This window comes from Somniosus microcephalus, unplaced genomic scaffold (genome assembly GCF_052327205.1).
Source record: "Somniosus microcephalus isolate GS21.2 unplaced genomic scaffold, FLI_Smic_1.0 unresolved_chr4, whole genome shotgun sequence".
Classification (NCBI taxonomy): Eukaryota; Metazoa; Chordata; class Chondrichthyes; order Squaliformes; family Somniosidae; genus Somniosus; species Somniosus microcephalus.
Window position 1 is genome coordinate 46,079,116 of NW_028225182.1, and position 13,387 is coordinate 46,092,502.

Sequence of the window (13,387 nt, forward strand, 5' to 3'; positions counted from 1 at the left end):
TACAATAACAGCAACTTGTATTGAGACAGCACCTTTAACATAGCAAAATCTCCCAAGGCACTTCAAAGGAGCGATTATCAAACAAAATTTGACACCGAGCCACATAAAAAGGTAATGGCCCAGAAATTCGGGTCCCCACGGGTGAGTACGCACGGGGTACTCACGCGTAGGCCCAACGAAAGTGCCAGTTTCGTGCATGCACTGCGCATGCGCGGGAAACCGGAACTTCTGTTCCCCTGAAAGAAGCGGTTGAGAGGTGGAACATGTGCGCCGGAGAGGCAGTGCGTGCGCATCGAACTTACGTTTTTTTTTGCAGGTTTCTCCGGGAGGATAAGTCTCCAGGAGTTACACATATAAAAAGCAGGTGCAAGGCCTGCTTTTAACAAGGTAAGTGGTGAATTAATTAAAATTAAAACATTTTTTCCACAGATTTATTATTTTTAAATATTTAAAGAAAGTTAAGTTTATTTTTAGCCCCATTAGAAGATATAATTAATTTTTTCAAAAATTTAATTATTGTTTAAAATAGTTATTTCATGTAATTTATAGTTATTTTAAAATGTGATTTTTTAAAAAATTATTTGAAGGTTTAGTGATGTTTTGCAGCTGAAAGTATTTATAGGTTTGACAGCCCTTCCTGTCAAACTTATGAATGAAGCATTCCCTGCTACCATTGGCTCTCCATGGCCCACGTGATCAAAGGGGATGCATCGAACTAACTGCGCCCCTGGGATACGCAAGCACCGCGCGCCGGCAGTTGGAGTAGGCCCAGGATCGGAATCTCATGCGGGCCCACAGATCAATGGCCTGTGCGCTAGGTAAGTGCAGGTCGGGGGCTTGCACCCGCGGGAAGCCCCAGACTCGAATTTCAGGGCCACTAGGTTAAGTGCTCAGTAAAAGAGGTAGGTTTTAAGGAGAGTCTTAAAGGACAAGAGAGAGCTAGTGAGATCGAGAGGTTTAGGGAAGGAATTCCAGAGCTTAGGGCCCAGGTAGCTGAAGGCACGGCCGCCAATGGCGGAGCGATGAAAATCGGGGGTGCTCAAGAGGCCAGAATTGGAGGAGCGCAGAGATCTCGGAGGGTTGGACGAGGTTACAGAGATAGGGAGGGGACGAGGCCGCGGATGGATTTGATAACAAGGATGAGAATCTGAATTAACTTGGGTCATAAGGTGACTAATATGCGACAGATAGTTGTCGTGTAAAAATTATAACTTTGTTGCAACGTCTCTCTTAGCGCTTCAAGACAATCCCATATTTTTTTGCTGAATGTCAACAGGATGGGGCTTGGAAGACCCCCGCGTACAGATGTCAGCGTAAGTGGTATTACACATTATTGGAACATTTTCTTTCTTAGGATTGAAATTGAATAGTGCGTAGCCGCGGTAGCATTGGGAAAATACCCGTTTAGAAATACTCTTTGCTTCCTGTCTGCCAACCAGTTCTCTATCCAAGTCAGTACCTTACCCCCGATCCCATGTGCTTTAACTTTGCACGCCAATCTGTTATGTGGGACCTTATCAAAAGCCTTCTGAAAGTCGAAATACACCACATCCACTGGTTCTCCCTTATCTATTCTACCAGTTACATGCTCAAAAAATTTTAACATTTCCATCTGAACTGGTACTGAAAGTGGAGACGGTTCCACAGTGTAGCTGTTATCACGTTTGCGGAACCATTTGGTTGGAACTTGCTCCTTCTGCTTGTCCAGGGGCGAGATTGCTCTCCTGTGTGAGGAAATAACAACTAAGAACAAACGAATTAGGAGCTGGAGTAGCCCATATATTGTGTAAAATGAGATATGGGTAACAGTTAACAGTTAACATGCAAAGCACAAAACCTGCTGACAAGGGTGGTGCTGTTGCTGTTTGGTGAACCGACCGCTACCTAGCAGAAGCTGTACGCCAACTCTCCAACACCTCCTCCTACCTCCACCTGGACCATGACCCCACTACCGAATATCAAGTCACCATTTGCAAGACTGTCACTGACCTCGTATGAGAAGAGATTGAGTAAATTAGGACTGCAGTCTCTTGAATTCGGAAGAATGAAAGGGGATCTCTTTAAGCATGCAAAATTATTACAGGGTTTGATCGGTTGGATGCTGGGAGAATGTTTCCCTTGGCTGGGAAGTCTAGAACCAGGGGCCACAGCCTCAGGATAAAGGTTAGGCCATTCAGGACTGAGAGGAGAAGAAATTTCTTCACACAGAGGGTGGTGAATCTTTGGAATTCTCTACCCCAGAGGGCTGTGGAGGCTCAGTCATTGCGTATGTTCAAAACAGAAGTCGGTAGACTTCTGACTGGTAAGGGCATCAAGAGATATGGCAATAGGGCCGGTGAATGGAATTGAGGCAGGAGATCAGCCATGATCTCATAGAATCCCCTACAGTTGCTTAAAAATCTGTTCCATTACCTCTTTTTTCCAGTTCTGACGAAAGGTTATCGACCTGAAACGTTAACTCTGTTTCTCTCTTCGCAGAAGCTGCCTGACCTGCTGAGTATCTCCAGCATTTTCTGTTTCAATTCAGATTTCCAGCTTCTGCAGTATTTTCTCAGTTCGCATTTCTTTCATTGTGCAAAACAAGGTTATCGCTCAATTAATGACGCTTTGAAAGCAACATAAAAGTTTAACAAATTAAATACCGCTCAACCTGGGAGCTCGAACCCACAAATTCTGAGATTAAGAGTCTCATGCTTTACCGACTGAGCTAGCCGGGCCTGTTAAAACTGCATTTCATTGTCGCTGATTGCAGTCAGGTACCTGGTGGCTCCGGCCCGGTCACAACAGCATGTCTGAGCCGCATTTCTGCAAACTACGAAACAAGTTCTCCAGAAGCCCAAGGCGTATAAGGAACTCAAGCAGCAATAATCCCTTTCATTAACCACAGGGGTTCAGGCAATTTTCTGATCGCAAAACGCTTTAGTCCTTGTCAATATATCTTGTCTATTTCCCGGAGATTCCCGATTCTGTCTTTCTCTCTGGCTCTGTTTATTGTGTCTGTGGCCACCTGCGGGTTGATTTTGAAGGAATACCTGTGTTTGTGTCTGCTTGTTACGTTAAACAAATGAGGGCATGAGGCGCCTCTGTGCATGACACTGAGGAATCAGGAGAAGGCAGGAGGAATGAAACAGTGTTTGTGGAACGTGTGTATATAAAAACAGCGCGGTTTAGATGGTAGGACCTCGTGGCGCAACGGTAGCGCGTCTGATTCCAGATCAGAAGGCTGCGTGTTCAAATCACGTCGGGGTCACTGTTTTTCCGGGTAATTCCAGAATTATTGTTTTCTTTGCCGTTTCACAATAACCAGACACTTGCTCCAAAGACTGTCTCACTCTTTCCCCAGTGTCAGGGAGAGAAGCGCCACAATTCCTCATTTATTTAATGTGACAAAACACAAGCACAGGTATTCGCTCAAAATCAACCTGCAGGTGGTCACACAGAATAAACAGAGCCAGAGAGACAGGCAGAATCGGGAAACACAGGCAAATAGACGAGAGATATTGATAAGGTGAGAAAGCGCTTTGCGATCAGGAAATTGCCTGAATCCCTGTGGTTAATGAAAGGGCTTTTGAAGCTTGATTTCCTTACACACCTTGTAATTCAGGTGAACCTGGTTCATGGTTTGCAGAACAAGTTAAACGCCTGGGTTAAACCAGAGGGAAGGAAATTCGACAGTTTAATGAGTTTGAAAGGAACATTTTTGACTTGTGCAGTTCGGTCAGAGAAATGCCAGTGAAAGGAAATCATTGCAGAAAGAGCGATTCTGTAGTGTCCCTTCTGTCTGAACAGTGCTTTCTCGATGCTCAATTCAGCAGAGGTTTCCGTAGTGTAGCGGTTATCACGTTCGCCTCACACGCGAAAAGTCCCCGGTTCGAGCTCGGGCGGAAACATTATTTTTCTGTGAAATAAATTTAACAGGTTTCTTGTGTCAGAAGCAACGAACAATTTAAAGCAGACTCCTAAAATACACAGTGCGTAAATTCTGAAAGGGTATAAATCTTCGTCAATGAATAAACTTTCACAAATTATTAAAGTTAAATTACTCAACTTTCGACTGTCCCTTACTGTGAGCATTTATTTCATTCTGCAAAACAACGCTTTCGGTTAATGAATGTTGATTAAAACAATTAAACCACTAAACTACCAGAACACACATTAAAGAGTTCTTCACAATTGCTGATATTTCTTATCTTTTTTCTGGTGTTTTTTCAGCTCTTGGTCCTTTTCAGCTCCTGACTGCGGATATTCCTCTGATTAAACGTGAACAAACTGAAATATCTCGCAGCCCCGGCCTCGGTTAATACCAACAGATCTAAGCCGCATTTCAGGCCCGAAAACAAACCCATTAATTATTCGCTTCTCCCCAGCTCCAGAGCTCAGATTGATACTGCCCATCCCTGGAGCTGCAAGATAATAGGGACCCGGGACAAACCTCCCCATACACCGAGCACAAGCTCAGGAAAACCCCGGGGGAGATGATATCCCGGTCACTGAGCCTTCAACAGCATTGAACAAGCACCCGGACGGAAGCGTTCTTCATGTGGAAGTGATGAGATGCAGAAATTAATGTAGCAAGTCAGGGTGGCCGAGCGGTCTAAGGCGCTGCGTTCAGATCGCAGTCTCCTCTGGAGGCGTGGGTTCGAATCCCACTTCTGACAGTCTTTACTTTTAATTACCAAGCGGAACTCATTTATTTTCACACCACTGTCAAGCACTTTGGGACATCCCTTAAAAGTGGGATTCAGCAGTTCACCTGCTCCATTCACATAGAAACATAGAAGATAGGAGCAGGAGTAGGCCATTCGGCCCGTCGAGCCTGCTCCGCCATTTAATGAGATCATGGCTGATCATCCACATTCAGTACCCTGTCCCTGCTTTCTCCCCATATCCCGTTATCTCTTTAGCCTTAAGAAATATATCTAACTCCTTCTTGAATATATTTAATGAATTGGCCTCAACTGCCTTCTGTGGTACAGAATTCAACAGGTTCACCACTCTCTGGGTGAAGAAATTCCTCCTCATCTCAGCCCTAAGTGGCTTACCCCTTATCCTTAGACTGTGACCGCTGGTTCTGGATTCCCGCACCATCGGGATCATTCTTCCTGCATCTAGTGTGTCTAGTCCTGTTAGAATTTTGTAAGTTTCAATGAGATCCCCTCTCGTTCTTCTAAACCCTAGCGAATATAAGCCAAATCATCTCAATCTGTCTTCATACGTCATTCCTGCCATCCCATGTATCAGTCTGGTGAATCTTCGCTGCACTCCCTCCATGGCAAGAACATCCTTCCTCAGATAAGGTGACCAAAGCTGCACACAATACTCAAGGTATGGTCTCACCAAGGCCTTGTACAACTGCAGCAAGACATCCTTGCTCCTGTACTTGAAACCTCTCACTATAAAGGCCAACATTTGCCTTCTTAACCACCTGCTGCACCTGCATGCTTACCTTCAGCGATTGGTGTACACGGACACCCAGGTCTCATTGCAGTTCCCCTTTTCCCAATCTATTGACATTCTGATAATAATCTGTCTTCCTGTTTTTGCCACCAAAGTTGATAACCTCACATTTATCCACATTATACTGCATCTGCCATGCTTCTGCTAAATCACCTAACCTGTCCATATCATACTGGAGTTTCTCTGCATCCTCCTCACAGCACACATGCCCACCCAGCTTTGTGTCGTCTGCAAACTTGGAGTTATTATATCAAGTTCAACCTTCTAGATCATTCATATATATTGTGAGTAGCTGGGGTCCTAGCACTTATCCCTGCCCTACCCCACGAGTAACTGCCTGCCACTTGGAAAAATACCCGTTTAGACATACTCTTTGCTTCCTGTCTGCCAACCAGTTCTCTATCCAAGTCAGTACCTTACCCCCGATCCCATGTGCTTTAACTTTGCACACCAATCTCTTATGTGGGACCTTATCGAAAGTCTTCTGAAAGTCCAAATACACCACATCCACTTATTCTCCCTTATCTATTCTACCAGTTACATCCTCAAAAAATTTTAACATTTCCATCTGACCTGGTACTGAAAGTGGAGACGGTTCCACAGTGTAGCTGTTATCACGTTTGCGGAACCATTTGGTTGGAACTTGCTCCTTCTGCTTGTCCAGGGGCGAGATTGCTCTCCTGTGTGAGGAAATAACAACTAAGAACAAACGAATTAGGAGCTGGAGTAGCCCATATATTGTGTAAAATGAGATATGGGTAACAGTTAACAGTTAACATGCAAAGCACAAAACCTGCTGACAAGGGTGGTGCTGTTGCTGTTTGGTGAACCGACCGCTACCTAGCAGAAGCTGTACGCCAACTCTCCAACACCTCCTCCTACCTCCACCTGGACCATGACCCCACTACCGAATATCAAGTCACCATTTGCAAGACTGTCACTGACCTCGTATGAGAAGAGATTGAGTAAACTAGGAATGCAGTCTCTTGAATTCGGAAGAATGAGAGGGGATCTCATTAAGCATGCAAAATTATTACAGGGTTTGATCGGTTGGATGCTGGGAGAATGTTTCCCTTGGCTGGGAAGTCTAGAACCAGGGGCCACAGCCTCAGGATAAAGGTTAGGCCATTCAGGACTGAGAGGAGAAGAAATTTCTTCACACAGAGGGTGGTGAATCTTTGGAATTCTCTACCCCAGAGGGCTGTGGAGGCTCAGTCATTGCGTATGTTCAAAACAGAAGTCGGTAGATTTCTGACTGGTAAGGGCATCAAGAGATATGGCAATAGGGCCGGTGAATGGAATTGAGGCAGGAGATCAGCCATGATCTCATAGAATCCCCTACAGTTGCTTAAAAATCTGTTCCATTACCTCTTTTTTCCAGTTCTGACGAAAGGTTATCGACCTGAAACGTTAACTCTGTTTCTCTCTTCGCAGAAGCTGCCTGACCTGCTGAGTATCTCCAGCATTTTCTGTTTCAATTCAGATTTCCAGCTTCTGCAGTATTTTCTCAGTTCGCATTTCTTTCATTGTGCAAAACAAGGTTATCGCTCAATTAATGACGCTTTGAAAGCAACATAAAAGTTTAACAAAATAAATACCGCCCAACGTGGGAGCTCGAACCCACGACCCTGAGATTAAGAGTCTCATGTTCTGCCGACTGAGCTGGCCGCGCCTGTTGAAACAACATTTCATTGTCGCTGATTGCAGTCAGGTACCTGGTGGCTCCGGCCCGGTCACAACAGCATGTTTGAGCCGCATTTCTGCAAACTACGAAACAAGTTCTCCAGAAGCCCAAGGCGTATAAGGAACTCAAGCAGCAATAATCCCTTTCATTAACCACAGGGGTTCAGGCAATTTTCTGATCGCAAAACGCTTTAGTCCTTGTCAATATATCTTGTCTATTTCCCGGAGATTCCCGATTCTGTCTTTCTCTCTGGCTCTGTTTATTGTGTCTGTGGCCACCTGCGGGTTGATTTTGAAGGAATACCTGTGTTTGTGTCTGCTTGTTACGTTAAACAAATGAGGGCATCAGGCGCCTCTGTGCATGACACTGAGGAATCAGGAGAAGGCAGGAGGAATGAAACAGTGTTTGTGGAACGTGTGTATATAAAAACAGCGCGGTTTCGATTGTAGGACCTCGTGGCGCAACGGTAGCGCGTCTGACTCCAGATCAGAAGGCTGCGTGTTCAAATCACGTCGGGGTCACTGTTTTTCCGGGTAATTCCAGAATTATTGTTTTCTTTGCCGTTTCACAATAACCAGACACTTGCTCCAAAGACTGTCTCACTCTTTCCCCAGTGTCAGGGAGAGAAGCGCCACAATTCCTCATTTATTTAATGTGACAAAACACAAGCACAGGTATTCGCTCAAAATCAACCTGCAGGTGGTCACACAGAATAAACAGAGCCAGAGAGACAGGCAGAATCGGGAAACACCGGCAAATAGACGAGAGATATTGACAAGGTGAGAAAGCGCTTTGCGATCAGAAAATTGCCTGAATCCCTGTGGTTAATGAAAGGGCTTTTGAAGCTTGATTTCCTTACACACCTTGGAATTCAGCTGAACCTGGTTCATGGTTTGCAGAACAAGTTAAACGCCTGGGTTAAACCAGAGGGAAGGAAATTCGACAGTTTAATGAGTTTGAAAGGAACATTTTTGACTTGTGCAGTTCGGTCAGAGAAATGCCAGTGAAAGGAAATCATTGCAGAAAGAGCGATTCTGTAGTGTCCCTTCTGTCTGAACAGTGCTTTCTCGATGCTCAATTCAGCAGAGGTTTCCGTAGTGTAGCGGTTATCACGTTCGCCTCACACGCGAAAGGTCCCCGGTTCGAGCCCGGGCGGAAACATTATCTTTCTGTGAAATAAATTTAACAGGTTTCTTGTGTCAGAAGCAACGAACAATTTAAAGCAGACTCCTAAAATACACAGTGCGTAAATTCTGATAGGGTATAAATCTTCGTCAATGAATAAACTTTCACAAATTATTAAAGTTAAATTACTCAACTTTCGACTGTCCCTTACTGTGAGCATTTATTTCATTCTGCAAAACAACGCTTTCGGTTAATGAATGTTGATTAAAACAATTAAACCACTAAACTACAAGAACACACATTAAAGAATTGATCACAATTGCTGATATTTCTTATCTTTTTTCTGGTGTTTTTTCAGCTCTTGGTCCTTTTCAGCTCCTGACTGCGGATATTCCTCTGATTAAACGTGAACAAACTGAAATATCTCGCAGCCCCGGCCTCGGTTAATACCAACAGATCTAAGCCGCATTTCAGGCCCGAAAACAAACCCATTAATTATTCGCTTCTCCCCAGCTCCAGAGCTCAGATTGATACTGCCCATACCTGGAGCTGCAAGATAATAGGGACCCGGGACAAACCTCCCCATACACCGAGCACAAGCTCAGGAAAACCCCGGGGGAGATGATATCCCGGTCACTGAGCCTTCAACAGCATTGAACAAGCACCCGGACGGAAGCGTTCTTCATGTGGAAGTGATGAGATGCAGAAATTAATGTAGCAAGTCAGGATGGCCGAGCGGTCTAAGGCGCTGCGTTCAGGTCGCAGTCTCTTCTGGAGGCGTGGGTTCGAATCCCACTTCTGACAGTTTTTACTTTGAATTACCAAGCGGAACTCATTTATTTTCACACCACGGTCAAGCACTTTGGGACATCCCTTAAAAGTGGGATTCAGCAGTTCACCTGCTCCATTCACATAGAAACAAAGAAGATAGGAGCTAGGAGTAGGCCATTCGGCCCGTCGAGCCTGCTCCGCCATTTAATGAGATCATGGCTGATCATCCACATTCAGTACCCTGTCCCTGCTTTCTCCCCATATCCCGTTATCTCTTTAGCCTTAAGAAATATATCTAACTCCTTCTTGAATATATTTAATGAATTGGCCTCAACTGCCTTCTGTGGTACAGAATTCAACAGGTTCACCACTCTCTGGGTGAAGAAATTCCTCCTCATCTCAGCCCTAAGTGGCTTACCCCTTATCCTTAGACTGTGACCGCTGGTTCTGGATTCCCGCACCATCGGGATCATTCTTCCTGCATCTAGTGTGTCTAGTCCTGTTAGAATTTTGTAAGTTTCAATGAGATCCCCTCTCGTTCTTCAAAACTCTAGCGAATATAAGCCAAATCATCTCAATCTGACTTCATACGTCATTCCTGCCATCCCATGTATCAGTCTGGTGAATCTTCGCTGCACTCCCTCCATGGCAAGAACATCCTTCCTCAGATAAGGTGACCAAAGCTGCACACAATACTCAAGGTATGGTCTCACCAAGGCCTTGTACAACTGCAGCAAGTCATCCTTGCTCCTGTACTCGAAACCTCTCACTATAAAGGCCAACATTTGCCTTCTTAACCACCTGCTGCACCTGCATGCTTACCTTCAGCGATTGGTGTACACGGACACCCAGGTCTCATTGCAGTTCCCCTTTTCCCAATCTATTGACATTCTGATAATAAGCTGTCTTCCTGTTTTTGCCACCAAAGTTGATAACCTCACATTTATCCACATTATACTGCATCTGCCATGCTTCTGCTAAATCACCTAACCTGTCCATATCATACTGGAGTTTCTCTGCATCCTCCTCACAGCACACATGCCCACCCAGCTTTGTGTCGTCTGCAAACTTGGAGTCATTATATCTAGTTCAACCTTCTAGATCATTAATATATATTGTGAGTAGCTGGGGTCCTAGCACTTATCCCTGCCCTACCCCACGAGTAACTGCCTGCCACTTGGAAAAATACCCGTTTAGACATACTCTTTGCTTCCTGTCTGCCAACCAGTTCTCTATCCAAGTCAGTACCTTACCCCCGATCCCATGTGCTTTAACTTTGCACACCAATCTCTTATGTGGGACCTTATCGAAAGCCTTCTGAAAGTCCAAATACACCACATCCACTGGTTCTCCCTTATCTATTCTACCAGTTACATCCTCAAAAATTTTTAACATTTCCATCTGACCTGGTACTGAAAGTGGAGACGGTTCCACAGTGTAGCTGTTATCACGTTTGCGGAACCATTTGGTTGGAACTTGCTCCTTCTGCTTGTCCAGGGGCGAGATTGCTCTCCTGTGTGAGGAAATAACAACTAAGAACAAACGAATTAGGAGCTGGAGTAGCCCATATATTGTGTAAAATGAGATATGGGTAACAGTTAACAGTTAACATGCAAAGCACAAAACCTGCTGACAAGGATGGTGCTGTTGCTGTTTGGTGAACCGACCGCTACCTAGCAGAAGCTGTACGCCAACTCTCCAACACCTCCTCCTACCTCCACCTGGACCATGACCCCACTACCGAATATCAAGTCACCATTTGCAAGACTGTCACTGACCTCGTATGAGAAGAGATTGAGTAAACTAGGACTGCAGTCTCTTGAATTCGGAAGAATGAGAGGGGATCTCATTAAGCATGCAAAATTATTACAGGGTTTGATCGGTTGGATGCTGGGAGAATGTTTCCCTTGGCTGGGAAGTCTAGAACCAGGGGCCACAGCCTCAGGATAAAGGTTAGGCCATTCAGGACTGAGAGGAGAAGAAATTTCTTCACACAGAGGGTGGTGAATCTTTGGAATTCTCTACCCCAGAGGGCTGTGGAGGCTCAGTCATTGCGTATGTTCAAAACAGAAGTCGGTAGATTTCTGACTGGTAAGGGCATCAAGAGATATGGCAATAGGGCCGGTGAATGGAATTGAGGCAGGAGATCAGCCATGATCTCATAGAATCCCCTACAGCTGCTTAAAAATCTGTTCCATTACCTCTTTTTTCCAGTTCTGACGAAAGGTTATCGACCTGAAACGTTAACTCTGTTTCTCTCTTCGCAGAAGCTGCCTGACCTGCTGAGTATCTCCAGCATTTTCTGTTTCAATTCAGATTTCCAGCTTCTGCAGTATTTTCTCAGTTCGCATTTCTTTCATTGTGCAAAACAAGGTTATCGCTCAATAAATGACGCTTTGAAAGCAACATAAAAGTTTAACAAAATAAATACCGCCCAACGTGGGAGCTCGAACCCACGACCCTGAGATTAAGAGTTTCATGTTCGACTGACTGAGCTCGCCACGCCTGTTGAAACTGCATTTCATTGTCGCTGATTGCAGTCAGGGACCTGGTGGCTCCGGCCCGGTCACAACAGCATGTTTGAGCCGCATTTCTGCAAACTACGAAACAAGTTCTCCAGAAGCCCAAGGCGTATAAGGAACTCAAGCAGCAATAATCCCTTTCATTAACCACAGGGGTTCAGGCAATTTTCTGATCGCAAAACGCTTTAGTCCTTGTCAATATATCTTGTCTATTTCCCGGAGATTCCCGATTCTGTCTTTCTCTCTGGCTCTGTTTATTGTGTCTGTGGCCACCTGCGGGTTGATTTTGAAGGAATACCTGTGTTTGTGTCTGCTTGTTACGTTAAACAAATGAGGGCATCAGGCGCCTCTGTGCATGACACTGAGGAATCAGGAGAAGGCAGGAGGAATGAAACAGTGTTTGTGGAACGTGTGTATATAAAAACAGCGCGTTTCCGATTGTAGGACCTCGTGGCGCAACGGAAGCGCGTCTGATTCCAGATCAGAAGGCTGCGTGTTCAGATTACGTCGGGGTCACTGTTTTTCCGGGTAATTCCAGAATTGTTGTTTTCTTTGCCGTTTCACAATAACCAGACACTTGCTCCAACGACTGTCTCACTCTTTCCCCAGTGTCAGGGAGAGAAGCGCCACAATTCCTCATTTATTTAATGTGACAAAACACAAGCACAGGTATTCGCTCAAAATCAACCTGCAGGTGGTCACACAGAATAAACAGAGCCAGAGAGACAGGCAGAATCGGGAAACACCGGCAAATAGACGAGAGATATTGACAAGGTGAGAAAGCTCTTTGCGATCAGAAAATTGCCTGAATCCCTGTGGTTAATGAAAGGGCTTTTGAAGCTTGATTTCCTTTTCCACCTTGGAATTCAGGTGAACCTGGTTCATGGGTTGCAGAACAAGTTAAACGCCTGGGTTAAACCAGAGGGAAGGAAATTCGACAGTTTAATGAGTTTGAAAGGAACATTTTTGACTTGTGCAGTTCGGTCAGAGAAATGCCAGTGAAAGGAAATCATTGCAGAAAGAGCGATTCTGTAGTGTCCCTTCTGTCTGAACAGTGCTTTCTCGATGCTCCATTCAGCAGAGGTTTCCGTAGTGTAGCGGTTATCACGTTCGCCTCACACGCGAAAGGTCCCCGGTTCGAGCCCGGGCGGAAACATTATCTTTCTGTGGAATAAATTTAACAGGTTTCTTGTGTCAGAAGCAACGAACAATTTAAAGCAGACTCCTAAAATACACAGTGCGTAAATTCTGATAGGGTATAAATCTTCGTCAATGAATAAACTTGCACAAATTATTAAAGTTAAATTACTCAACTTTCGACTGTCCCTTACTGTGAGCATTTATTTCATTCTGCAAAACAACGCTTTCGGTTAATGAATGTTGATTAAACCACTAAACTACCAGAACACACATTAAAGAGTTGATCACAATTGCTGATATTTCTTATCTTTTTTCTGGTGTTTTTTCAGCTCTTGGTCCTTTTCAGCTCCTGACTGCGGATATTCCTCTGATTAAACATGAACAAACTGAAATATCTCGCAGCCCCGGCCTCGGTTAATACCAACAGATCTAAGCCGCATTTCAGGCCCGAAAACAAACCCATTAATTATTCGCTTCTCCCCAGCTCCAGAGCTCAGATTGATACTGCCCATCCCTGGAGCTGCAAGATAATAGGGACCCGGGACAAACCTCCCCATACACCGAGCACAAGCTCAGGAAAACCCCGGGGGAGATGATATCCCGGTCACTGAGCCTTCAACAGCATTAAACAAGCACCCGGACGGAAACGTTCTTCATCTGGAAGTGATGAGATGCAGAAATTAATTGA

At 44.9% G+C, this 13,387-nt stretch overlaps 7 non-coding genes across 7 annotated transcripts; all 7 read left to right on the forward strand.

Moving 5' to 3' along the window:
- The first annotated feature begins 3,178 nt into the window (after nucleotides 1–3,178).
- trnaw-cca (transfer RNA tryptophan (anticodon CCA)) lies at nucleotides 3,179–3,250 on the forward strand. The gene has a single exon. It is a non-coding gene; the product is annotated as a tRNA-Trp (tRNA).
- A 567-nt stretch (nucleotides 3,251–3,817) lies between these two features.
- trnav-cac (transfer RNA valine (anticodon CAC)) lies at nucleotides 3,818–3,890 on the forward strand. The gene has a single exon. It is a non-coding gene; the product is annotated as a tRNA-Val (tRNA).
- A 685-nt stretch (nucleotides 3,891–4,575) lies between these two features.
- Nucleotides 4,576–4,658, forward strand: trnal-cag (transfer RNA leucine (anticodon CAG)). The gene has a single exon. It is a non-coding gene; the product is annotated as a tRNA-Leu (tRNA).
- Nucleotides 4,659–7,590: 2,932 nt separating this feature from the next.
- On the forward strand, nucleotides 7,591–7,662 carry trnaw-cca (transfer RNA tryptophan (anticodon CCA)). Its single transcript has one exon. It is a non-coding gene; the product is annotated as a tRNA-Trp (tRNA).
- A 567-nt stretch (nucleotides 7,663–8,229) lies between these two features.
- On the forward strand, nucleotides 8,230–8,302 carry trnav-cac (transfer RNA valine (anticodon CAC)). The gene has a single exon. It is a non-coding gene; the product is annotated as a tRNA-Val (tRNA).
- Nucleotides 8,303–8,987: 685 nt separating this feature from the next.
- On the forward strand, nucleotides 8,988–9,070 carry trnal-cag (transfer RNA leucine (anticodon CAG)). The gene has a single exon. It is a non-coding gene; the product is annotated as a tRNA-Leu (tRNA).
- A 3,572-nt stretch (nucleotides 9,071–12,642) lies between these two features.
- On the forward strand, nucleotides 12,643–12,715 carry trnav-cac (transfer RNA valine (anticodon CAC)). The gene has a single exon. It is a non-coding gene; the product is annotated as a tRNA-Val (tRNA).
- Nucleotides 12,716–13,387: the final 672 nt, after the last annotated feature.